The sequence below is a fragment of the Microcebus murinus genome, chromosome 10 (genome assembly GCF_040939455.1).
Source record: "Microcebus murinus isolate Inina chromosome 10, M.murinus_Inina_mat1.0, whole genome shotgun sequence".
Lineage (NCBI taxonomy): Eukaryota > Metazoa > Chordata > Mammalia > Primates > Cheirogaleidae > Microcebus > Microcebus murinus.
Genome location: NC_134113.1, coordinates 66,144,357 through 66,168,136, shown reverse-complemented (window position 1 = coordinate 66,168,136; position 23,780 = coordinate 66,144,357). Strand labels below are relative to the sequence as shown.

At 41.5% G+C, this 23,780-nt stretch overlaps 1 protein-coding gene across 2 annotated transcripts in view; it reads left to right on the top strand.

Moving 5' to 3' along the window:
* PPM1H (protein phosphatase, Mg2+/Mn2+ dependent 1H) overlaps positions 1 to 23,780 on the top strand; it is a 252,083-nt gene that overhangs the window by 25,198 nt on the left and 203,105 nt on the right. The window lies entirely within an intron of this gene.

Genomic DNA, 23,780 nt, shown 5'->3' with positions numbered 1-23,780 from the left:
ATTTTAGGTGCTCACATATTTGTGTAATTTTTTTTTTTGGTTTTTATCTTGAATCTTTATTTAAAGCTTTCATAATTATTTAACATTTCATCTGTGAATACTTTTGTCTCCTCAGCTACAGTGCAAGCTCCTGTGTCAGAAACAGCTTTGTATACCTCGCAATTTACTGGTTTGTGCTCACATGGTTTGCCTTGATTCTTCAGATAGAGGAGTATTGCTGGAGGGAGGTAATGGTTACTAATTAATGCCTAAAAGGTAGGAGAGGGAGACTCAGGGAGGGAGACCATTTTTATTGTCTTGAGACATGTCTAAATGAGTGCTAAGCCCTTCTTTCATCAGATAATCTCTCACTGATGGGAGGTTAGCCTGGATGAAGTGACCTAAGTCAAAAGGATGTAGACATAATGAGAATTTCCTTTAAAAATTGTCATCAGCATCCTGGAGAACATTTATGGGATAAAATTAAAAAGAAAAAAACAAAACAAAAATTGTCCTCAGAGGCATTAGACTTCTGAATCCAATGTATTTTTATATACATGACCTGAGTATATTAATAAAGGGAAAAAAATGAAGAAAATTTTCATAGAATTAGTACCTTTCTCTCCTTGAATGCCCTCCCTCCAATACCTGCCCCTCACTGCGTTACTGAAAAGTTTTTGAGGTTCTGAGAACCTTCGGGTTATACAAACTGTTACTGAACTAGAAAAGGATAAGAATAAGCGCATCCTAAATTGATCAATATAAATTGACATAATTATCCCAGTGTATTTACTTAATCACAGTTTAATAATGTGACCTGGCCCCTTTCTGGTTTCCTTCCATCCTCCCCTCTGTCCCTGTGCTTCAGCCACACGCATCCTTTTGCCTTTCTTCCAACCTGTCATGTTCCTTCTCAACTCCAGGCCTTTGGTGTGTACTGGTTCCTCTGTGGAGAATGGCCTTCCTGCCACTCTCTCCTGGTTATCTCCTGCTTAGCTGCAGGTTTCACCTTGAACATCCCTTCCTTGAGGAGTTCATTCCTGAACCCCATGATGAATTACTGCCCCTCTCCAATTATATGTCTTTAAAACCTCTATATTCTTCATAGCAATGGTTACAATTGTGATTATGTTATTTTTCAATTCTAAAATATCAATTATAATATACGCTGTTGATTTAATTCTTCCCTTTTAAGATGCATTCTTTCTTTTGTTCCCTGCCATGGTCCATGAGCTGGGGAAATGGCAGGTAAAGCAGCCTCTGCCCACAGTGAGCCTCTATTCTAGTGGAGGAAACTGACACTTTGCAAGTATGTGGTGTGATGACAGGTAGCCATAAGGGCTGGGAGGAGTCTGAAGGAGGACACAGGGGGCCAGGCTCTTTCCCAGAGAGTGTCAGGTCAGGGAAGGGCGCTTTAAGGAGGTGAGCTGTGCACAGACCTGAGTGAAATGAGAGGGTGATGCACATGAACAGGTGGGGGCTGGAGTGTGCCAGGCAGCAGAAACTAGAAGTGCAAGGGCCCAAGATGGGGTTATGCTTGGTGTGTTTAAGGACCAGCAGGGAGATCAGGGTGGCTGGGTAGAAGGGAGCGGAGGAGAAGATGGTAGGAAATGAGGTTTCGGAGGAGGTGAGATGGCTGAGGCCAGTAGTGACTGAGATGGGGGTACAGTGGGAGGTTTTGAGCAGAGGAAGATGGGAATTGTTTTGGAAGGAGAGTTTTGGCTGCCCTGTGGGGATAAATTGTAGCTGGTAGGGGCAAAAGCAGGGAAAGTAGTTGAAAGCTTTGCATTACTCCAGGTACAAGATGATGCTTGTGTGGTCCTGGATGAGCGTAGTAAAAAGCAGTAGGAATTTGGATATAGTTGGCAAGGCAAGATGGCAGGATTTACTGGTGAATTGAGAGTGTGGGGGAAAATAAGAAGTCAAGGATGATTCCAGATTTTGGGCCTGGGGAACTGGGTGAATGCTGGCTCCATTTTCCAATAGTAAGTCAGGGAGCCTGGGGGTCAGGAGGAACTGGTGTAGGGTTGTCATTAAAGGAATGCGCTCCAGAGTCCATTGGCCCAAATTCTAATCCCAAATCAGCCCCTTCAAGCTGACAGTTAGTACCAATTTCCTCATCTGTGAGCCAGGGATTAGTCCTAACTTATAAGATGCTTGTGAGAATTAAACAGATGTGGGAAATATGTTAGAATTCAGGAAATGTGGTCAACAGTTATTTGTAATGATTTGTTTATTATCTCCATACTCTACGTAAAGCTCCCCCAGGGCATGGTCTATGGCTATTTTGTGTATAGCTCTACTCACTGCCCTAACGTAGACCTGGTACTTAGAGGAATTCATTCCCCCAGGTGGTGGCAGCCCCTGCTATGGTGCATACCACACTTTGGCCTCTCGGCCAGCATATTTGTGCAGTGGACATCCTATTCAACCTTATCAGGCATTCTTGGTTGTTTTTCTTCATTTGCATATATTCAGAGAGCAAATAGTAAATAACTTCTGGTTAGTGGAAATACGCTTTTCTTGCCTCTTCAGATAGGCTTTTTTTTTTTTTTTTTTTTTTTTTTTTTTTTTTGAGACAGAGTCTCGCTTTCTTGCCTAGGCTAGAGTGAGTGCCGTGGCATCAGCCTAGCTCACAGCAACCTCAAACTCCTGGGCTCAAGTGATCCTCCTGCCTCAGCCTCCCCAGTAGCTGGGACTACAGGCACGAGCCACCATGCCCGGCTGATTTTTATATTATATATATTAGTTGGCCAATTAATTTCTTTCTATTTTTATGGTAGAGACGGGGTCTCGCTCAGGCTGGTTTTGAACTCCTGACCTTGAGCAATCCGCCCGCCTCGGCCTCCCAGAGTGCTAGGATTACAGGCGTGAGCCACCGCGCCCGGCCCAGATAGGCTTTTTAAAATGAAATAAAAATAAGCGAAACTCAATTCCTGATGACCTGTTGTGTATGTATGATTATGATCATGCATAAGTCAATAAGTAGCTTGTCCTCTACTTGTCCTCAACACTTATTTTTCTCTTGTGCACTACATTTTAAAATAAATGGAATGTTAATTTCTTTTCTGCATAAGCTTTTAAAAGTGATCTTAATTGATGTTGCCTGATAGCTTCAGAGGCTGGTTTTAGTCGTCACACTGTGTCCTGATAGAATGTAGAGAGAGTATTGTGAGGACAGTCATGGGGGCATGGAGGGGTAGGAGGGGGCTACTCTTTCTTTCAGCCACTGGAAGCTGATGGTTGTTGCTAGGTCGCCTTTTTCAGACCTAAAACTGAAGGGCAGGCTGGTATGGAGAGCTCGTCACATGTGTCTGGCTGCTAGAAAACTTAGGATGAGAACTTGTGCCCTTTTTGGTACAGGTACACGTTCAAATTCTCCTGATCACACAGAGAGAGCTATTGAGATCCAGGCTGGGGTGACCCAGTCCCCTACATGGAAAGTGGCCATTGGACAAAGGAGACTTAGACCAGAGCTTATTTATGCTGTTTTTTGGGGTGCTGAGTTTCAGAGGCGAGATTTTTTTTTTTTTTTTTTTTTTTGAGATAGAGTCTCACTTTGTTGCCTAGGCTAGAGTGAGTGCCATGGCGTCAGCCTAGCTCACAGCAACCTCAAACTCCTGGCTCAAGCAATCCTTCTGCCTCAGCCTCCCAAGTAGCTGGGACTACAGGCATGTGCCACCATGCCCGGCTAATTTTTTCTATATATATTAGTTGGCCAATTAATTTCTTTCTATTTATAGTAGAGACGGGGTCTCGCTCTTGCTCAGGCTGGTTTCGAACTCCTGACCTCGAGCAATCCGCCCGCCTCGGCCTCCCAGAGAGCTAGGATTACGGGGGCGTGAGCCACCACGCCTCTGAGATTTTAAACTTGGCAATTCATGTGAGAAAGGCCTGTTGACAGGCAGCAGTCCCAGTACAAAGTGTGGGGCGGAGAATCCAGAGGCAGTGCGGGACAGTGATGAGCGTGCAGGCCTTGTGTGCAGGGCGAACACAAGTCCAGACACCCAGTTGCTCTGATGACCTTGAACAGCTTGCTCATTTCTGCAATACACCAGTTTTATAGTTTCTCCACCTATAAAACTAGGTTGGTGATATCCAGCTCCCAAGACTTGTGGTGATGAAATGCAAGGGTGGTGGAAATTTCCCTCTGCAGTGGCTGGCCCGGGTTGGTGCTCAGTGAATGCCCTTGGTGTTCTTGTGTTTCCTCCATCACTGAGCGTTCAGATCGTGTGACTTAGGATAGGAGCAGAGAGTTGTAGAAAGAATTATATCTAGCCTTTCAAAGGGAAAATGTTAAATTTGTAAATGGAGTGGTTGCCAGGGATGGACAGACCCAAGGATTTGGAGGTGATGTGTTTTGGTTTTTAACCCCTTCACGGGGAACTGGGTCGGTGGACTTCGATGAGCCACTTTCACCCTTCTCCACATCTAAAACTTCACCATTTTATTTATATTGCGCTAGACACATTAGTATTCTTCATCATTTCTGATTCATTTTATTTCAAAGCTGAAACAGAAGGGATGTGTTGCTATGCGGTACGTGTCTGATTGCATTTACACAACAAACTGAAGCCCGGGTCTGTTGTGGTTCATTTCCATTTCCATGTCCTACTTCTAATAGAAAAACTGTTATCAACCATGTAGCTTTCTGTCTCACACCTTCTTCCATTGTTGCCTTTACTTTTTGTTTCCCTCAGGGTCATTGTGATGGAAGAGAAGTGCATTGCTGTATTTCTGAATAGTCTTTCAAGTGGAGAAATACAGTTTACATCCTCCGGACGGTCTGTTGGTGACCCAGTTTATATATTCTTTAATGTCCTAGGGGTTTTTGTTCATGGAGAGAAGCACCTGCTACTATTTGGACTTTAGCGCTCGAACTGTTAAATTTATATCTAAAACCAAAGTTTGAAAATCAGTTTCTTAAGTCTGTTTAAATATGAACTACAGGCTTAACTCTTTTAACAATTTAAAGTACAATGATGATTCTTTTGAAGACTCCAATATTGGAAACAGCACACAAAGATCCAGTGATTATGGAATATGCAATGAACTTAAACCAGTTCTAAAGCATCAACACTGTGGCAGTTCATTTGTTGCTCTTAAACTTGTTCCTTTACTTTCCTACATTTGTATCAGCATATATTTTGATAATGTTCAGTATTAGAGTGATATGTACCTCTGAGACTTTCCTAGGGAAACAGAATACAGTGCTAGTACACTTCCACAATTACAGAAACCTTATCAGAGCTAGAAAAATTCTGACCAACTAAGATGACAGGATCCAGTTATTTTTGGTCATCTCTAAGTTCATCAAACCCAAGCTGGCTAGGCCCATTTGATATTTGCTCCCCATTTGTTAATAGCAATAAGAGTTTGGCGCCATTCTTTACAGGTCCTAGTTTTTTGCATCACAGTGCTTCTCCCAGAATGTTCTATGTTTCCAAGTTTTGCTTGGCTGGAGTCTCATAATCTGTCGCCTGGTCACCCTAATGTTTACCTGGCTCTTTGTATAATTGGAAGTAGTAGAGTATAACATATGTTCTATTACTGTCTGCACTTAGTAGGGCCATCTAAGGATATCACATCTAGGATGTGAGGGATGACGTCTGCAGTTAATACACTGCTAAGAACATTGAGCTAATTCATCATCCTGACACATTGTTCAGTTTTCTTTCCCCCTAGTTATTAAGTATGTTACGGCCTTTCTGTTATCAGTCTACTCTCTTTGCTACAACGAGTATTATTGAGTTCCTTGTGTTCCCCTTCTCTACTTACACACATAAATATTTAATAGTTTAAACAAAACACTTAGTACTCTTCCGTTTGTTAAAATAAAATTTTAAAAAATGGAATGAATATTCTTCTCCCTTCTTTTGCATGAGGACACCTCATTGTGTACTTTATATTTTAATTTTTGCTTATTTGGATGTCATTGTGAAATCATGCCTTTCACACTTGGGTTGCTGTACTATTTTTTTTTTTTTTTTTTTTGAGACAGAGTCTCGCTTTGTTGCCCAGGCTAGAGTGAGTGCCGTGGCGTCAGCCTAGCTCACAGCAACCTCAAACTCCTGGGCTCGAGTGATCCTTCTGCCTCAGCCTCCTGGGTAGCTGGGACTACAGGCATGCGCCACCATGCCCGGCTAAGTTTTTATATATATATCAGTTGGCCAATTAATTTCTTTCTATTTATAGTAGAGACGGGGTCTCGCTCTTGCTCAGGCTGGTTTCGAACTCCTGACCTTGAGCAATCCACCCGCCTCGGCCTCCCAAGAGCTAGGATTACAGGCGTGAGCCACAGCGCCCGGCCAATCTTTTACCTTTCTACTAGTCGTAGCTTGAGCCTTGCTCATCCTTAATTTTCCCTGCCCCATGATATATAATTACCCTCTAAGAAACCCTGGTTCCTTTCTTTGCAGAGCAGTTTGACACAAAAATCTAGGTGCTAGCTTACTATATGTGAGGAACTCTAAGCTCTTTACAAGTGCTGTCTCATTCAATTATTGTTAACAGCCCTATGAGATGGGTGCTGTTATCATTGTTTTATAGAGGAAGACACTGAAGCCCAGAAGAGAGAAATAACTGTCCAGGTTCACACAACTAGAAAGTGGCAGAGCCAGAATTTGACCTCCCAGGAGACTGGATCTGCAGTCCTATTAGCCACTACCCCTGCTGCTTAAGAATGCTCACGAATGTTGCTGGCAAGTGCTGTAGCTGTTCGGCTGAGTCTAGGTCAGAACTGGAAAAAAAATTCTTTTAAAATTTGTAGGTTTGCATTGATTTTTTTTTCCCTAAGAAATTAATATCTCATATACTAAGATCATTGATTTCAGACGTACTACTATTTGATATACTGGTAAGGAAAAAAAGACATTGCAAACTTAACCGTGACAGAGCACTCATACTGATGGGCCTGGATGACACCTTAATAGATCACACCAACCTCTGTAGCTTAGAAACTTCTTTCCTCTGTTACAAAGGAGGCAGTTCCCCCTATCCTTACTTCCATTGCCTGGCATCTGCTGGCACTCCTTTTGTCCCTATCTCATGACAAAACAGGGATGGTTCTATCTGCTCGTGGATTTCTTCCTTTCTTAGGGCCCATGAAGCAGTTGGTTGTAGCATTACAAGAAAGTAAGGTTATCTATGAGAAATGTTTATGAGGAACCAGTTTGTACCCACAGCTCTGTTTGTGGGCCTTTTTGTGCACTAGATCACTTTCTGTTTTAATGCTGAACGTCGTGTAGCTTTTTCAAAGGCTTTTTCAGTGGTGTCTCAGGTCCCCACAAGAAATACCAACAGTGCACAGAATTCCACTGAAGTGGTGGCAGTATGAACAGTTCTAACCAATTCAAATTTGTACTGTGTTTCTCTTCCCTGTTCTTTTATGGCATGAGGTTTCATCAGCCACTGTGATTTACTATTTTAAGATGACTCCAAAAGAAATAAACCTTTTCAGAAATGTATTACCCAGTAATTAGGTTGAATATGAACATGTCAGTATGTACCAAATTTTAAAGTTGCCCTTACATTTCTCAGTTCTCTTCTAGTAACTAATGCCCCCCTTACAAATCTGTTTTGACTAAATGTTCATGTATAACCTAGATACTGAATAATATTTTTGAGAATGTTCAATTCTTTTAGACTCTGCACCCCACCCCCAACTCCATTGGCAACTAGACAGTGCTGGTTCCCTGGTACGTACCAAGTTTGCAAATCTTAAAGTTGATTATTCATGTCTCATGTGTTCTGCCATTGGATGTGGGTGGGTATTCGCAATCATTTTTTATCTGACAGGATCTAAAACCATAGACAGGATGCTCAGTGGTTAAGTGATACCTGGGCCTCAGGCCTAGCTGTTACTTATCCAGAATTTAATTTTGTTAACCATTGTTATTTTCCTGCCCCTTCCTTCAGCTATCACAGAAGCATTAAAATATGGAGAATGAGATTGCATCAAGGGTAGAAGTTTTAAAATAACATTTCAGGGTATTTCTGGACCATGCATGTGCTTGACTTCCTGTTGCATTGTCTTTAGCCAAGCTCTGTGTTCTCCTTTTAGAGTTTTTGCCACTGACATGCTTCCACCCCTTCACCAGCTGTTTTATCTTAATGTTAAAGCATTAGAGAGGCTCTCAACTTGATGTGGATGGAAGGATCTCTAAAGAAATGAATTACACTAGCCGTGTCAAATGGGAAGAACTTGGCATCTGGTGATGTCTGAATACAGTGGCCTTTAGAGTTACCTTACAAAGTGAGTTGTCCTTAATGGGCAGTATGATTGTGGTCCCCCCCAAAATAGCAATTTGGTAGCTACCTCAATCATGATTTGAAACATCCAGCTACAGTTTAGAGATAATCATACAGGCCCATCTCCTGTGGCCAAGGGAAAATCTCCCCTTAAGTGGACTGAACTAATCCTACTAAATATTTTGACCATGCTTTTTTAATGGGGTCCTTAGGTAGCAACCAAATTGCTGTTTGGGGGTGGACACAATCATATTGCCCATGATGGACCAACTCACTTTGTAAGGTAACTCTAAAGGCTATTATTAACCCCCCTCCTAAATGACACAGCAGATCAGAGAATATACTGGCAAGAGTCAAGCCTTCAAATCATGAAGGGGTCTTCCATCCACAGTAGGACCTCACTGGGTTCTATTTCCACTATCATTCTATCATTCTTAGTACTAATAATAACAATTACAGTCTTAAAAGCCTCAGCCAGTTATTGAGGCTATGTGCCAGGCATTGGTTTAAGGGTAATACCTATATAAGCTTAATTAACCCTCAAGGTAATTCTATGTCGGGATTGTTAGCATGTAGATGAAGAACTGACGCTTGGGGGCTAAATGACCTGTCTAAGGCCTCTGCCAACAAGAGGAGGAGTCAGGATTCTGGTCCACTTAGGTTACCACCAGGGGTGGGGTAACCCCTGAGAGCCCTGGTCCTTATTAGGGTGTGCTAAAGAGGCTGAGAATGAGTTCTAGGGTTGAGCTTGCTTCTGGGAAATGTTCTAGTATTAGGCAGCCACAAACAGCGCCAAAGTACCTCTGCTTTGTAAATGTTTCTAAAAATCCTAAAATTTTCTTCTCAAGCATATTTTAAAGCATTTAATCTATTGGTTAGTCATCCCTCTAAATTGGTTTTAGAGGAATGCTTTAAAGGAAGCAAACCATGTTACAGTTAGATTATTTCTCATTTGTTTCTATCGTATTATCCCATTTTATTCTAATCTTAGAAGCTTATGTCAGAATTAGTAGCCTGTAGAACTTGCCTCCTTGCCTTAATTTGGAACCAAAACCTCTTTGCACTTGTTTCCTACAGTTTCAAGGGCAAGTTAGTGGCTTTTAAAAGCCCCAGGGATGCCTGGAGCAGACGGTCTTTTTACCCAAACTGCTGGCCTGAGAATTCCTACTGTGGCACCTGAAAGCATGTTAATAGGCATTAATTGGCTATAATGTATGGGAAGGATTTTCTTTACCTGCTAGGAATGTTAAGAATGTGTTCCACTTGGAGAACAGTTTTGCTTTTCAAATTTAACCTGATAGCCTTGACAGTCAGGGTATGTGTATTAATATGGTTGCACTTTTGTAGAGGCACCTTCTATAAAGATGTATATAATTTTAGAGCAAGTACTATTGGCAGTTCCAGTCAGCACAAAAACGTAATTTTACCCAAAAGGCCTCTGTTGCCTGAAGGCACAAACTGCCAGGGTTTTTCTTTGGCTTGCTTCAGATTTCATCTGTGAAGTGGCAAGCTTTTCATGAAGCTAGACAGCAAATTCCATTATTAATGATACTCAGGCTTTTCCTCTAATTCCAGAAATTTAAAAATAGAAGTAGGAGAACTAATTGGATTTTTTTTTTTTTTGCTGATAATTATCATTCCTTCATTTTAAATGTAAAGCAACTAGCCTCTTATGGGTTTTGAAAAAGTAGCTGTAGAGATTTGGCTGGTGCCCACTGGGGACATATGGTATTAGTGAATACTAATATTTGTTGTGCAACAAAATGCTCACCACAGCGATTAGAAGGCACCAAACTCTCAGGGCTGGAATCTCTGCTCTGCTCTGAGCAAACTGCATGATGCATAAAAACATATCAGGTTACATGGAAATAGAGGTGGATGACTGACATTTTTAGCCTCCAAGTTCTCAGTGTTCCAAGAGCTTGTCTGGGTTTAGGTGCTGGTGGTGGTAATGGGAAAAGGCCAGAGTTTGCTGGAGAGGATGAGATCTGAAATGTGACTTGGAAGTTGTACCACAGCATATGGGGATAGGAACATGTGGGAGCAATGAGAAGGGGATGCTCAGATTTGTCCACAGACTTTGGAAACAGAATTGGTGAGCATGGCAGTTGAGCAGCCATGCTCAGAAGCCAGAGAAACCAGGGCTTGTCAATCTCTACTACCTCCCCTGTAACGCCCAGCAGTTTCCTCCCCTGGCCTCAGTTCCCTTTTTGTAAAATCAGGAACTGGTTTGAAGATTAGGTTAGATGACTTAAGGACAATGCTGGCCCCACAGGAGATGCTGAGAAGACCTTAGTGCCTCTGCCCAAAACCTTCCCAATGCACTCCTTTCTTATCCACATGACAAAATTGGTGTTCAGAGAAATTGAATGAGTTGCTTGAGTGGCAGAATTGAGACTGTAGCTCTCTATTAGTCCATTTGGGCTTCTGTAACAAAATACCATAGTCTGGATGCTTACAAGCAACAGAGATTTATTTCTCATAGTCTTGGAGTCTAGCAGTCCGCCATCAGGGTGCTGGCATGGTGAAGTTCTGATGAGGACCCTCTTCCAGGTTGCGAACTGTGGACTTCTCACTGTGTCCTCACGCGGTGGAAAGAGAGTGAGGGAGGTCTCCTCCGTCTCTTTTTTTTTTTTTTGCGACAGAGTCTCACTTTGTTGTCCAGGCTAGAGTGAGTGCCGTGGCGTCAGCCTAGCTCACAGCAACCTCAAACTCCTGGGCTCGAGTGATCCTTCTGCCTCAGCCTCCCGAGTAGCTGGGACTACAGGCATGCGCCACCATGCCCGGCTAATTTTTTATATATATATCAGTTGGCCAATTAATTTCTTTCTATTTATAGTAGAGATGGGGTCTCGCTCTTGCTCAGGCTGGTTTTGAACTCCTGACCTTGAGCAATCCGCCCGCCTCGGCCTCCCAAGAGCTAGGATTACAGGCGTGAGCCACAGCGCCCGGCCTTCCGTCTCTTTTGTAAGAGCACTAACTCCATTCAGGAGGGCTCCTCCCTCACGACCTGATGCCATCATATCGGGGGTTAGGATTTCAATATATGAATTTGAGGTGGACACAAACACTCATTCCATTGCAAGCTCAGATCTTTGTAGCCCTGACGGTTGTAATGCTTTACCGATGTATGAGGTCAGGCTGGCGTGCAAGCCCAACTCAGACTGAGGCTGCTCAAGCTTTGTCTTCGTTGTAGATGAATCCAGTTGCATTTCTTTGCTCACACAAATAAAGGCAGTTGATTTGTCCCAGCAAAGCTTGTCTGGCCCTCTGGCTCTCTACTGTTAGTCAGTTAAGGGGCCATATTAAAGCTCTTTAATACCTATGGACTTGGATGTTTTAAAATGTCAACTTTCTAAAAAGAAGCATGTGCCTCTGAGGTTTGTCAGTCAACTTTTTGTAAATGTAACCATTTCCTCATCGATTTACATTCTAATTTCACTTGTGTTGCAGTTTTTTGATCATCGATCCCCATGGACTCCTGTTGCCTTTTTCTTCCTTTCTCCAGGCAAATAGTAAACTGTAAACAAATCAGTGCACCCAGAAGTTTTAAGGGGGAAAACAGTCTTTTGTAATATCATTATCCTATAATGTATATGTTTAATAACATGATATACTCTACCCCCTAATATCTAAATCGAGGAACGAGTATCACTGTTATGACATGTGTTATGGTTAATATGTGCTATCTTTCCCAGCTCCATATACCGATGTTTGATGACAGTTATCCCTAATGATGGTTGGCATTTGCTGACCACTCATGAGAAGTCATGATGGACTCAAGAGTCTTTTAGAAGCCTCCTATTTATTTACCTACCCAATGGAAGGCTGTTTCTCTTTCACGACAGTTGACTTTCCTCTGTTTCCCTTTAAGTAAGGAGTAGAGGGACATCACAAACCTCAGTGTGTGTAAACCAACAAACAGATTGCCACATAACAGAGACGATAGATTTTAAAGTTTTCATGAGTCACCCAAGCATTCCATTATATGTTTCAGGAAGTTGTTTGGAGAGATGTGGGCTGATAATTACCAAATAGATTTCTACCTCTAACTGTCTGCCTTTTTGAAGCTGCTTTGCAAGTGCGTCTGTTTTCTAAATTTGGAAAAATCTGTGTATTTGAGCCTTGAAAAAGACAGTCTCTTAGCAACATGTAACAACGAAGAGGAACATATTAACAAAGAAGTGTGTTATGACTTGTGTACATTCTCACTGTTTTGAAAACTACCCTAAAGGTAGATATTTTTTAAGCTGTCTATAACATTTGGTAAATTTAACCTAAACAGTATCAAAAACAGGAGTGTTGTGTTTTTCTTCCTCTGTGCCTTTTTTTCTTTGTCTCCCCACACTGTACATTTTTGCCCACTTAGAGGACATACGTGGGCATTCATAATTAAGAATTAATTAAAACTGCCTGCTTGGAGGACTTTCTGCTCCATACTTAATTAGCTTAGAAAACATTGCCTTGATAAGCAGATGGATCATTTTAAGAAAGAAAACAGAGTTCACCCTCATTTGAGACATCTACAATAATTCATTTAATTAACCTTGGAAGTATTTTGCATCCATTATGCATCAGTAGACAAGGAAATGCAGAAGTGTTTACTGCCCTGGTTTAAGGGTGATTATGTGCTATAGCTGAGCTCCTGTGCTTGTGAGGAATGACTGGTGGGAGCAGAGGGGCAGGATCTATAGTGGAGCATGTCTTGGGCTGGGCTCCCCAGCCGGGACCCTAGCTGCTTTAGGCTAAGGGTCAGTGTCTGTCTCAGATCTTCCTGCAAGTGATGAGCTCTGTTTCTTTCTGCATCCCTGCACTAATCTCCACTTGTGATAGACTGGCTTTCCCCACTCCTTTATACCTTCTGTTCCCCAGGTAACTTCAGTTCGGCACAGCACCATTCTCAGAGTGCCCCCTGAGAGTTCACTGCTTTTCTGGTTTGGTTCCCACCGCTAGTTAGCAAAGCCCTCCTGTTTCTTAGTTTAGAGTCTTTTTATTTTTTTGACACAGAGTCTCACTCTGTTGCCCGGTGCTAGAGTGCCTTGGCTCAGCCCAGCTCACAGCCTAGTTCAAACTCCTGGGCTCAAGCAATCCTCCTGCCTCAGCCTCCCAAGTTGCTGGGACTACAGGCACGCGCCACCATGCCTGGCTAATTTTTTCTACATATTTTTAGATGTCCAGATAATTTCTATTTTTAGTAGAGACGGGGTCTCACTCTTGCTCAGGCTGGTCTCACACTCCTGACCTTGAGCAATCCTCCTGCCTTGGCCTCCCAGAGTGCTAGGATTACAGGTGTGAGCCACCACACCCAGCCTTCGGTTTACTAGAGTCTTGAAAGAGATAATCTGCTGGACTGAGCTGAACTTTTTGAGCCAGGCCACAAAGGTCATGGGTGGGTAGCCCGAGGTTTGATTGTCCTTCATTGGATCGCACACCAGTGCAGTCACGCAGCCTGGGAGACTCAAGGTGTACCCATATGTGCCGCATCGGGGGCTGAAGTCAGGGTAAGATCCTTCCAGGACATTGACTCCTGCTTGATAGGTCGTAACAGAGTACATTCATTGTATTACCTTCATCTAAGACTCCCATGACTGCCTCTATGTCAGATTATCCGCCAAAATCATTAAATCATGTGTCTAGAAATGTTGACTCTTCCTTTTAAGGAAGACTTTTAGTCTTCCTTAAAAATAAGTAACATTTAAATCAGTCACACAGATACTGCTTGCCTAGGGCTGTTGTTAATGTATGTGGTGTGAATTGCAAAGTGCTGTGGTTTTATTTTATTTGCTTTATTATAATGGGGGGGGAGTGAGGGAGTAGAAAAAAACACTGGCAAATTTTTGTAATGCTTGGAAGCAAACATCATTGGAATAATTAGGCCAGTACTGCACAGCATCTAAATTGAGCTAGTTTGTGAAAGGCAGAGAGAATGGCCATTTTGTTATCAAAGGTAGCTGATAATAGAAATGCCTTTCCCCAGGCTACTAGTTCTCAAACTTGAATGTGTATCAGAATCCCCGGTAGGGATATTGGCTGAGTAGGTCTGCGGTGGAGCACTAGGAATTGCCTTTCTAATGAGTCCCCGGTGATGTGATGCTGTTGCTCTGCCCACCATGTGTTGAGAATTACTACCCTATGCCCTTGGCCTTCAAACTTAGGAACTTCTAAGTTTGGGCAGGGGTGATAGTTGGACTTTTCTGTTCAAGGTCATCTTTCCAAAATGAACCACCACCTTCATTGAGTTGCATGTAAATAGCACATTAAAGGGGATTGGTCCTTTGATTCTTCCTTGGAATTCTGGCTTGCCCTCTCTTCTGTATTTAGTAAATATTTAGCACCTATTGAATACTAAGCCTGGTGCTAGGCACTACTGGAGTTAAGGAGGACCCATAAGGGAACTGCACCCAGGATACCCAGTAGATGGGAGCATTGCTGTAACACGAGGAAGAATGGACTTCCTCCTGTCTCCATTCTTCGCACATTCCTGCACCATCCTCCCTTTCTGAAGGTAGAGATGAATAACTGGAAGAAGTAACTAAAGCTCATGAAAGCCTTAAATGAAATAACAGTAACAGTATAAAAACAATCATACATAATTTTATAAAATTGTTATGTGCTGCCCAAAAATACCCACTGAATTTTTATATATCGTGATAATGTTATTTGGTAAGGTTTAATACCTTTTCAAAGCATTTTTGTATGTTTGATTGAATTTGAGCTTATTAATAAGCCTTTCAGATGGGGTAGGCATTACTTCTATCTTAGAATTACTGACACACACAAGGTGATATGCCTGCCCGGTGCTATGAGAGGTACTTCATACTTTTGTATTTAATACTTATAGAACCCAGGAGGTAGGTTGTATTGTCCCCCTTTTGTAGATGAGAAAACAGAACATGTAAGAGGCTAGGTACCTTACCTAAGCTATTTTGAGGCAGAACCTTGATGTCTCCTAGGATTAGTTTTGGGTCTTTTTTTTTTTTTTCATGGTAGCTGCCCGCCCTCTGACACAACCCCACTGCAGTATACACACTAGGAGAGTCCCTCATTGATGGGAGGAACAACCTCATCATGCAAACATCTTATTAGATTTTAGCTACTGCGTATTCTTGTTTTTACCTTTTACTCCAACTCTCCCTTTGCTGTCACCACTATATATTGCTTTTTTTCCCCCTTTTTTTCTATACCACAAGAGTTCCTACCCTGGGGCCTCTGCCATAGAAGCTGTTTCCATCATTTATTGCTGAGTAAACCCCCCCCCCCCAAACTTAGTGACTTATGCACACCATTTTTTTGATCAAGAGTCTGCTGTTTGGGCTTGATGAGATGGCTTGTTTCTGACCTATGTGGTATTGTCAAGAGTCACTCAAGTGGCTGCGTGTAGCTGGGAGCTTGGCTGTGGCTGGGCCGTCCAAGGGGGCTTCCCTCGTGTGTCTTGCTAGCACTGAGCTCAGGTGGCTGGAAGGGCTGGTTGAGCCTTTCTTCCCACGTGGTCTCTTTCTTATTCAGTAGTGTGGCCCAGGGCTTGGGAACATTTTCTGCAAAAGTCCAGTGTAATAGGCTGACTTGTGTCTCCCCCAAAATTCATATGTTGCAGTCCTAAACCCCAGTACCTCAGAATGTGATTATATTTGGATAGAGGCCTCTATAGAGGTAATGAAGGTTAAATGAGGTCATTGGAGTGGGCCCTAAACCCATATGCCTGGTGTCCTTATGAAAAGAAGATATTAGGACACAGACATGCCCAGAGGGAAGACCATATGAAGAAACCAGAGGAAGATGACCATCTTCGAGCCAGGTTATAGAAGAAACCAACCCTGCTGACACCTTGATCTTGGACTGTTAGCCTCCACAACTGTGAAGATATAAATTTCTGTTGTTGAGGCCACCCAGTCTGCAGTGCTTTGTTAAGGCAGCCGTAGCAAACGAATACAGCTGATTAGTAAATATTTTGGGCTTCATAGCTTTGCGGGCCCATAAAGTCTCTGTCACATATTCTTTTAATTTTAAAACTCTTTAAAAATATAAAAAACATTATTCGTTCAGAGGTAGTATAAAGATGGGCCTCTGGCCAGATTTGACTCAGTAGACCATAGTTCGCCAACCCCTTGTCTAGACTTTAGCCCAAGCTTCCTTCCTGGGAGGTGTTGAGTAGATTCCCAAGAGGGCAAAAGTGAAGTTACAAGACTTTTTCAGACTTAAGCTTGAAGTCTCAGAATCTCACATCTGCCATGTGGTATTGGTGAAAGCAAGTCACAAGGCTAACTGAGGTTGAAGGAAGAGGGATAGATTTCCTCTTGATGGGAGGAGTACCATGTGCATACAGGGCTGGGAGGGATTTCTGATGTCCATCTTTGGAAATTATTTTTTAACATAAAATATTCATTTATATTTTGCTGTGTTCCATTGATTCCGAGGTATACATTTTCCCCTACATTTTAATATCTCTGAATCAGGATATATCTTACTGTGGATAGCATCTTATCACCATTGGGGAGACAGCAGTGATATATTGTTGTCATCACCCGTGCTTGTGGAAATTTGAACGTAGCAGTTGTGTTTACATATATTGTTGGTAGTGCACACGATGAATTACTTATAAATGGTCTTCAAAAATATCAAAGCATGATTCAAACACTAAAACAAAAAGGGTTTTTATACGTAGAAAGTCACAGAAACAAAGCAACAGGATGTTAAATTTGGTGTTAGTAAAGCAAATTTTTGTTAAAGGAATGGCCTTTAGTTGCTATTTTTGCAAAGAAACAACCAGGAGGTTTGGGGGACCTGAAACAGAAGACAGGTAGCTGAAGCTGTATTACAGAGTTGTGGCAAAAGTGTTACTTCCCAAATGGCAAATTATGCAGCTGAAAGCAGGAGAAATTGGTAGATCCCTTCGAGGAGATGAAAGGAATTTCAAAGCAGTAAGAGGCTGGTGTGTCCAATTCATAAGTCGCACAGGAATGTTGTTAAGGCGTAGAACATCAATTTATCAAACTTCCTGCTGACTTTGAACTATAGCTACTTATTTTCTAGTGATTTGTGACTTAACTGAAAAAAAACCTGAGTTTAGACAGGCAGAAAATGCTGATTAAAAACTCAGTGTTTTGGCCGGGCGCTGTGGCTCACGCCTGTAATCCTAGCTCTTGGGAGGCCGAGGCGGGCGGATTGCTCAAGGTCAGGAGTTCAAAACCAGCCTGAGCAAGAGCGAGACCCCGTCTCTACTATAAACAGAAAGAAATTAATTGGCCAACTGATATATATATATATATATATATATATAAAAAAAAAAAAAATTAGCCGGGCATAGTGGCGCATGCCTGTAGTCCCAGCTACTCGGGAGGCTGAGGCAGAAGGATCACTCGAGCCCAGGAGTTTGAGGTTGCTGTGAGCTAGGCTGATGCCACGGCACTCACTCTAGCCTGGACAACAAAGTGAGACTCTGTCTCAAAAAAAAAAAAAAAAAAAAAACTCAGTGTTTTAAAAGGCTCTAGAATTTTTCAAGAATGTAAAAGAATGCTAAAGAGGTCAAGGTCCTGAGCACAGGCTATTAGAAGCAGCTATTACTGTGATACTTTGCACAATTGCTGGTGGCCAAAAGTTGCAGCCATAATTTAATCTTAAACTACAAACAATTCCCAAGAAAAAGTTGTTCCCCAAAGATGTTATTGTACATGTGCCCGTCTGTGCATGTGTGCACACGCACACATGCACACCCACACATAGATTTCAGCCAAACTGAAGAAGTGGTGACTTAATTGTCTGGAGAAAAGGTTCCAGAGCCTCATATAACGCACCTAGCACATAGGTTCTGGATGCCTTTCATAGATGTGTATCTGAACAGTGAAGAATAAACTCATTGAAGAGTACAGTGACTTGCTTGTAATTTTGTTGACATGACTGGACAACTGCTACCCTTTGTGGTACTTTTAGTCACCAAAGAGTCACCAAAAAAGCCTTCTGTTGTGATACTGGGAAAGAACAAGAAAACACCAGCCTCAAAACTGGCATATTGAGTGTAGGGCAGCTAGAAGAATGTTCCAGAGACAACAGTGGAGCATGTGATGGGAAAATTGGACCTCAGCAACTGAGCTAAAGTGACTCAGAAACATCAAACTAGGCATGTGAAAATGTGTTAGGAATATCTTAGCCAATTTATTTTCTTTTTTAATGTAGGTACGTGATTGATACATGATAAATCTAATTATCGAAAAGCTTTTTAAATAATTATAAGTGGCAAAAAAGCATTGTGTTATAGTTGGCTTGGCAGGATTTTTTTCTTAGCAGTCTGCAAACTGATAGTTCATCTTATTAATTGCATCTTAAACTGGATAAATATGCCAGGCACTGAACCTAAAGTTGCTGCTTTCCTGGAGTTTCCAGTCTAGGGATGTATAGGACTATTTCTATTCAAGTTCTAACATGCAAATGTGTTTTCCCAGAGAGCATGTGTAAGAGCAAGATTATAAAAGCACTTACATTACTTTTATGGAAAAGTATGCTCCAGATTCCAAATAGCAAAGGCTTAAAGGTTAGACTTATTCTCTTGTCTCATATGTGTGTTATATATTCCCAGTTAATCAGTAAGTGCTGAGTGTATTGCACGTAGACTCCATTAATAATTATTGAAAGTTGTCAAAATAAGGCGAAGGTGAAGTTTTCAGTTAATAGCTGTTTGCTTTTCAGGGGCTGCTAAAACTCATCCTCATTGTTCTCATGACAGTGCCTACAGATCGTAGATGTTCAAGAATCTTTTTATTTCTTAAATAGACTTTATTTTTTTAGAGCACATTTAAGTTCACGAGAAAATTGAGCAGAAGGGACAAACATTCCCCATATACACCCAGCCCTGCACGTGCATAGCCTTTCTCAGTATCAACATCCCCCACCAGAGTGGTACATTTACAACTAATGTGGTACATTACAACTAATGCACCTGCATTGACACGGCATCATCATTCAAAGTCCATAGTTTACATTAGGGTTCATTCATGGTGGTCTACATTCTATGGGTTTGGACAAATGTGTAATGACATGTGTCCACCATTGTGGCATTATACAAAATAGTTTCACTGCCCCCCAAACCCTCAGTGCTCTACCTATTCATCCTTCCCTCTCCCCTAACCTTTGGCAATCACTGATCTTTTTACTGTCTCCATAGTTTTTCCTTTTCCAAAATACTTCATATAGTTGGAGTCACTGTGTAGCCTTTTCATATTGGCTTCTTTCACTTTGTAATATGCATTTCAGGTTTCTTCATGGCTTGATAGCTCATTTCTTTTCAGTGCTGAATAATATTTCATTGTCTGGATGTACTACAATTTATTTATTCATTCACCTACTGATGGACATCTTGCTTGCTTCCAAGTTTTGGCAATTATGAATAAATCTACTATAAACATCCATATGCTATTTTCAACTCCTTTGGGTAAATACCAACTAGTGTGATTGCTAGATTTTATGGTAAGAGTATGTTTAGTTTTGTAAGAAACCACCAAGCTATGCTCCAAAGTGGTTGTACCATTTAGTTTCCCAGAAAGAGTTTCTGTTGCTTCACATCCTTACCAGCATTTGGTATTGTCAGCATTTTGGGTTTTGGCCATCTAATAGGTATCTTGTTGTTTTAATTTGCATTTCCCTGATGATATATGATGTGGGTGGAGCATCTTTTCATATGTTTATTTGCCACTAATTTATCTTCTTTGGTGAGGTGTGTGATGAAGTCTTTAGCCCATTTTTTAATCATATTGTTTTATTTATTGTTGAATTTTAAGAATTCTTTGTATGTTTTAGATAACAGCCCTTCATCAGGTATGTCTTTTGCAAATATTTTTTCCAAGTGGTTTGACTTTTCGTTTTCTTGACAGTGTCTTTTGCAGAGCAGAAATTTTTAATTTTAATGACGTTCAGCTTATCAATTCTTTCTTTCAGAGATTGTGCCTTTGGCATTGTATCTAAAAAGTCATCACCAAACCCAAGGTCACCTAGATTTTCTCCTATGTTATTTTCTAGGAGTTGAATAGGTTTGCATTTTACATTTAGGCCTGTGATCTATTTTGAGTTAACTTTTGTGAAACGTGTAAGGTCATTTATTTTTTTTCAATAAATGTCCACTTGTTCCAGCAACAAATGTCCACTGGATGTCTACTTGTCCCAGCACCATTTGTTGAAAAGACCATCTTTGCTGCACTGTATTGCTTTTGCTCCTTTGTCAAAGATCAGTTGATTATGTGGGTCTATTTCTGGGCTCTCTATTGTGTTCCATTGGTCTATTGGTATTTGTCTATTGTTTTGCAATACCATACTGTCTTGATTACTGTAGCTTTATAGCAATCTTAAAGCCAGTGAATGTCAGTCCTCTAATTTTGTTCTTCTTTAGTATTGTGCTGGCTATTCTGGGTCTTTTGCCTTTCCTTTTAAACCCCTTTAGGATCAATTTGTCAGTATCCACAAAATAACTTACTATGATTTTGATTGGAATTGTATTCAATCTATAGATTAAGTCTGGAAGATCTGACATCTTGACAATGTTGAGTCTTCTAAGAACCCTTTGATTTTGATTTTGAAATTCTGACTATGGAATGGAAGTGGGTTGAGGCTGCAGGTGGCCAGGTAGCCAACTCTTGTCAACAATTGGGACATGGTTTCTAAAGAGGCATTGATAGAGACTTGGGGTAGTTTAGTTTGACAATTGTGGGCATGGATTACTACAAACTCTCTCTCATGTCACATTCAACTTCTGAAGTTCCACATTAGTGTCTGAGAATGCAAGCTCTGGAATCTCACTGGAGGTTCTAATCCTGGCTCTATCACCTTGTATCACAAGATTTTAGCCAAGTAACCTCTCAGTTGTGAAATGGACTTAATAGTGGGGATTAAAAGGGATAATCTAGGTAAATACCTCTAAAGTTGTTTGTAAATCCTTATTTTACTTCCTTATATTCCATTCTTTCCTCGCTCCAACCTTATCTTAACTTTCTCCCTAACTTGCCTCGAAACTGCTTTTCATAATGTCACCAATGACTTCCGTATGGCAAAATACAGCAGTCCCTACATGATTTCTTATTTAGCAGTATTTGGCTCAGTGGACCACTCCCTCCTTGAAATGTTTGTTTCTTATATTGGTATCTCTTGGTTTTCTTCTGCTTTACTGGGATGCTGCTTCTAAAGTTTCTTCCTTTGCCTGAACAACTAGGGCTTGGTTCTAGGATCCAGTCTTTTCTATTCCAGTGTCTCTAAATACCATTCATATGGTGCTGATGGCCAAATGTTTATCAGGGACCTTGAGTTCCAGACCATTGAGAAAAACAACCAGTAGACCACTCCTGGGCTGCTTCCTTGTGGGCAGAACTCTTGATTTCCAGTGCTTCTTGTTCCCTTCCCCTAACTCCTACCCCTCCCTTCATCTCATAAATCTCAGTAACTGGCCCTACCATCCACCAGGCTGATGAAGTCAATACTCAGGTACTGTGCTCTATTCTCTGTTCTTCGTAGCATCCTCCTATCAGCGTGTTCTTTGGACTCTCCCTCTAAAATATATCCCATAACCATCCTCTCCTTCTTCACTGTAGACTCTTCTGGACTGCTAATGGGTTTCCCTGCAGCCATTCATACCGCCTTTTCTTCATACAGCTTCCAAAATGATCTTTAAAAATGTCAATTCGATTACGTCACTCCTACTTGCATACCCATTAATGGCTTCCAGACCTCTCATGGAATAGCCCCTGACCAGCTTGAGGAGCACAACCACCCTGCCCACAGGCTCCAGTCACGCTGGTCTCATTTCTGTTCTCTCATCATGCCAACCTTGGCTGCACCACAGGCCTTTGCAGCTGCTCTCCCCTCAGCCTGGACACTGCCATCATCTTTGCTGGTAGGCGCCTCTTCTTTATCTGGCATTCTCAGTTCAGATGTCCTCTTCCTGGCCTTCTGTGACCGCCACATATGTTTGGTACAAGTCTCCCCTTCCCCTCAATGCCATCGCATCTCCCTGTTTATCTTCCCTGTGCATACCACTATTTAAAATCACCTTGCTTATTTGTTTACTTATTTATTGTCTGTTTTCCTGCAAATAGAATGAGCACTGTGGAAGCAGGGTCCTTGCCTGTCTCATTCAATGTAATGTTCTTAGTACCAAGAACAGCTTAGCACCTAGGTGCTAAATAAATACTTGTTGTATGAATAAATAAATGAAATAAGGCTCCTAGCATCATGAGTGGCACATTAAGAAATACTTAGTAAATATTGGCCATTGTCACCTTATCCCAAATACGCAAAGTAGCTCAGATTATTAACACCTTATCTTTTGATATCTTATGCTATCTTTTGATAGCATACAGTACACATAGTTTGATAAGCTACCTATAGCAGGTATTATCTCCAAGTAGCAAGTACTTGGTGCAAATAAGTTACATAGAGAACATGTGTACATGTGTATATAATGTGATGCTCACTTACTAAATATAATAATGATAATAGAGTGTTGGAAGCCGTGTGAGATATTAAGGACCAGAGACAATAGTGGTGAAACTTAAAAAAGGACACTAGGCTAAACAAAGGCAGTTTGCCAATAAGAAACTTTTGTAGGTGGTATATAGTCAATATGGCATTGACTAGTACACTTTCACATAGCCTTTTTGTAAGGGTTGTCCTAAATTCAAGACCATTCACTTTCATTTGAAGGTAAAGAAATAGCATTGTGATGCTGTGTAATTCTTATCTCAATAATTTGATTAGGTATGTGACTCCAGAGAAGTTTTATAGCCCTAATGCAACTCTTTCTCTTTTGGTAAATTGAATATAGCAGCATAAGCCAAGGAACAAGATTGCACAGATTTGCAAATTATTGTGTTATTTCAGAGCACATGATTTTTATTCCATATGTAAAATTTTTTCATTTTGAGATATAGAAGCAACAATAGTTCAGAGTTTCCCAGTTTTCCCCTATTGTTAACATCTTACAGAATCTTAAGAGTTAACATTAGTACCTGTGGCAGGCAGAACTGTAAGTGGACTTTAAGATTCCTGCCCCCCTCCCCCTCCCCATTGTACGTGCCCTGTGTAACCCACAGCCCTTGAGTGTGGGCAGGACTTGTGAATATGATGGGATAGCACACTGTGATTGTGGTATATTACATGGCAGGAGGGACTTTGCAGGTGTAACTAAGGTTTGTAATCAATTGACTTTGAATAACCAAAAGGGAGATTATCCTAAGTGGGCCCGGCCTAATGAGGCAAGTCTTTACGAAAGAGGAAGCAGCTGCAGACCCTCTCTTGCTGGCCTCGCAACAGTGAATAGCCTGAGGAAGGAGCCAGGTGCCCAGGACCTGAGGGTGGCCTCTCAGAGCTGAGACCAGTGCTTGGTCAATAGCCAACAAGAGAACAGGAACCTCAGTCCTTCAGCTGCAAGGAACTGATTTCTGCGGGCAACCTGCATGAGCTAGGAGGTGGACCCTGAACTCCAGATGAGAACCACAGTGACACTTTGATCTCAGCCTTGCAAGATCCAGCTACACCATGCCCAGATTTCTGAGCAACAGAAACTGTGAGCTAATAAA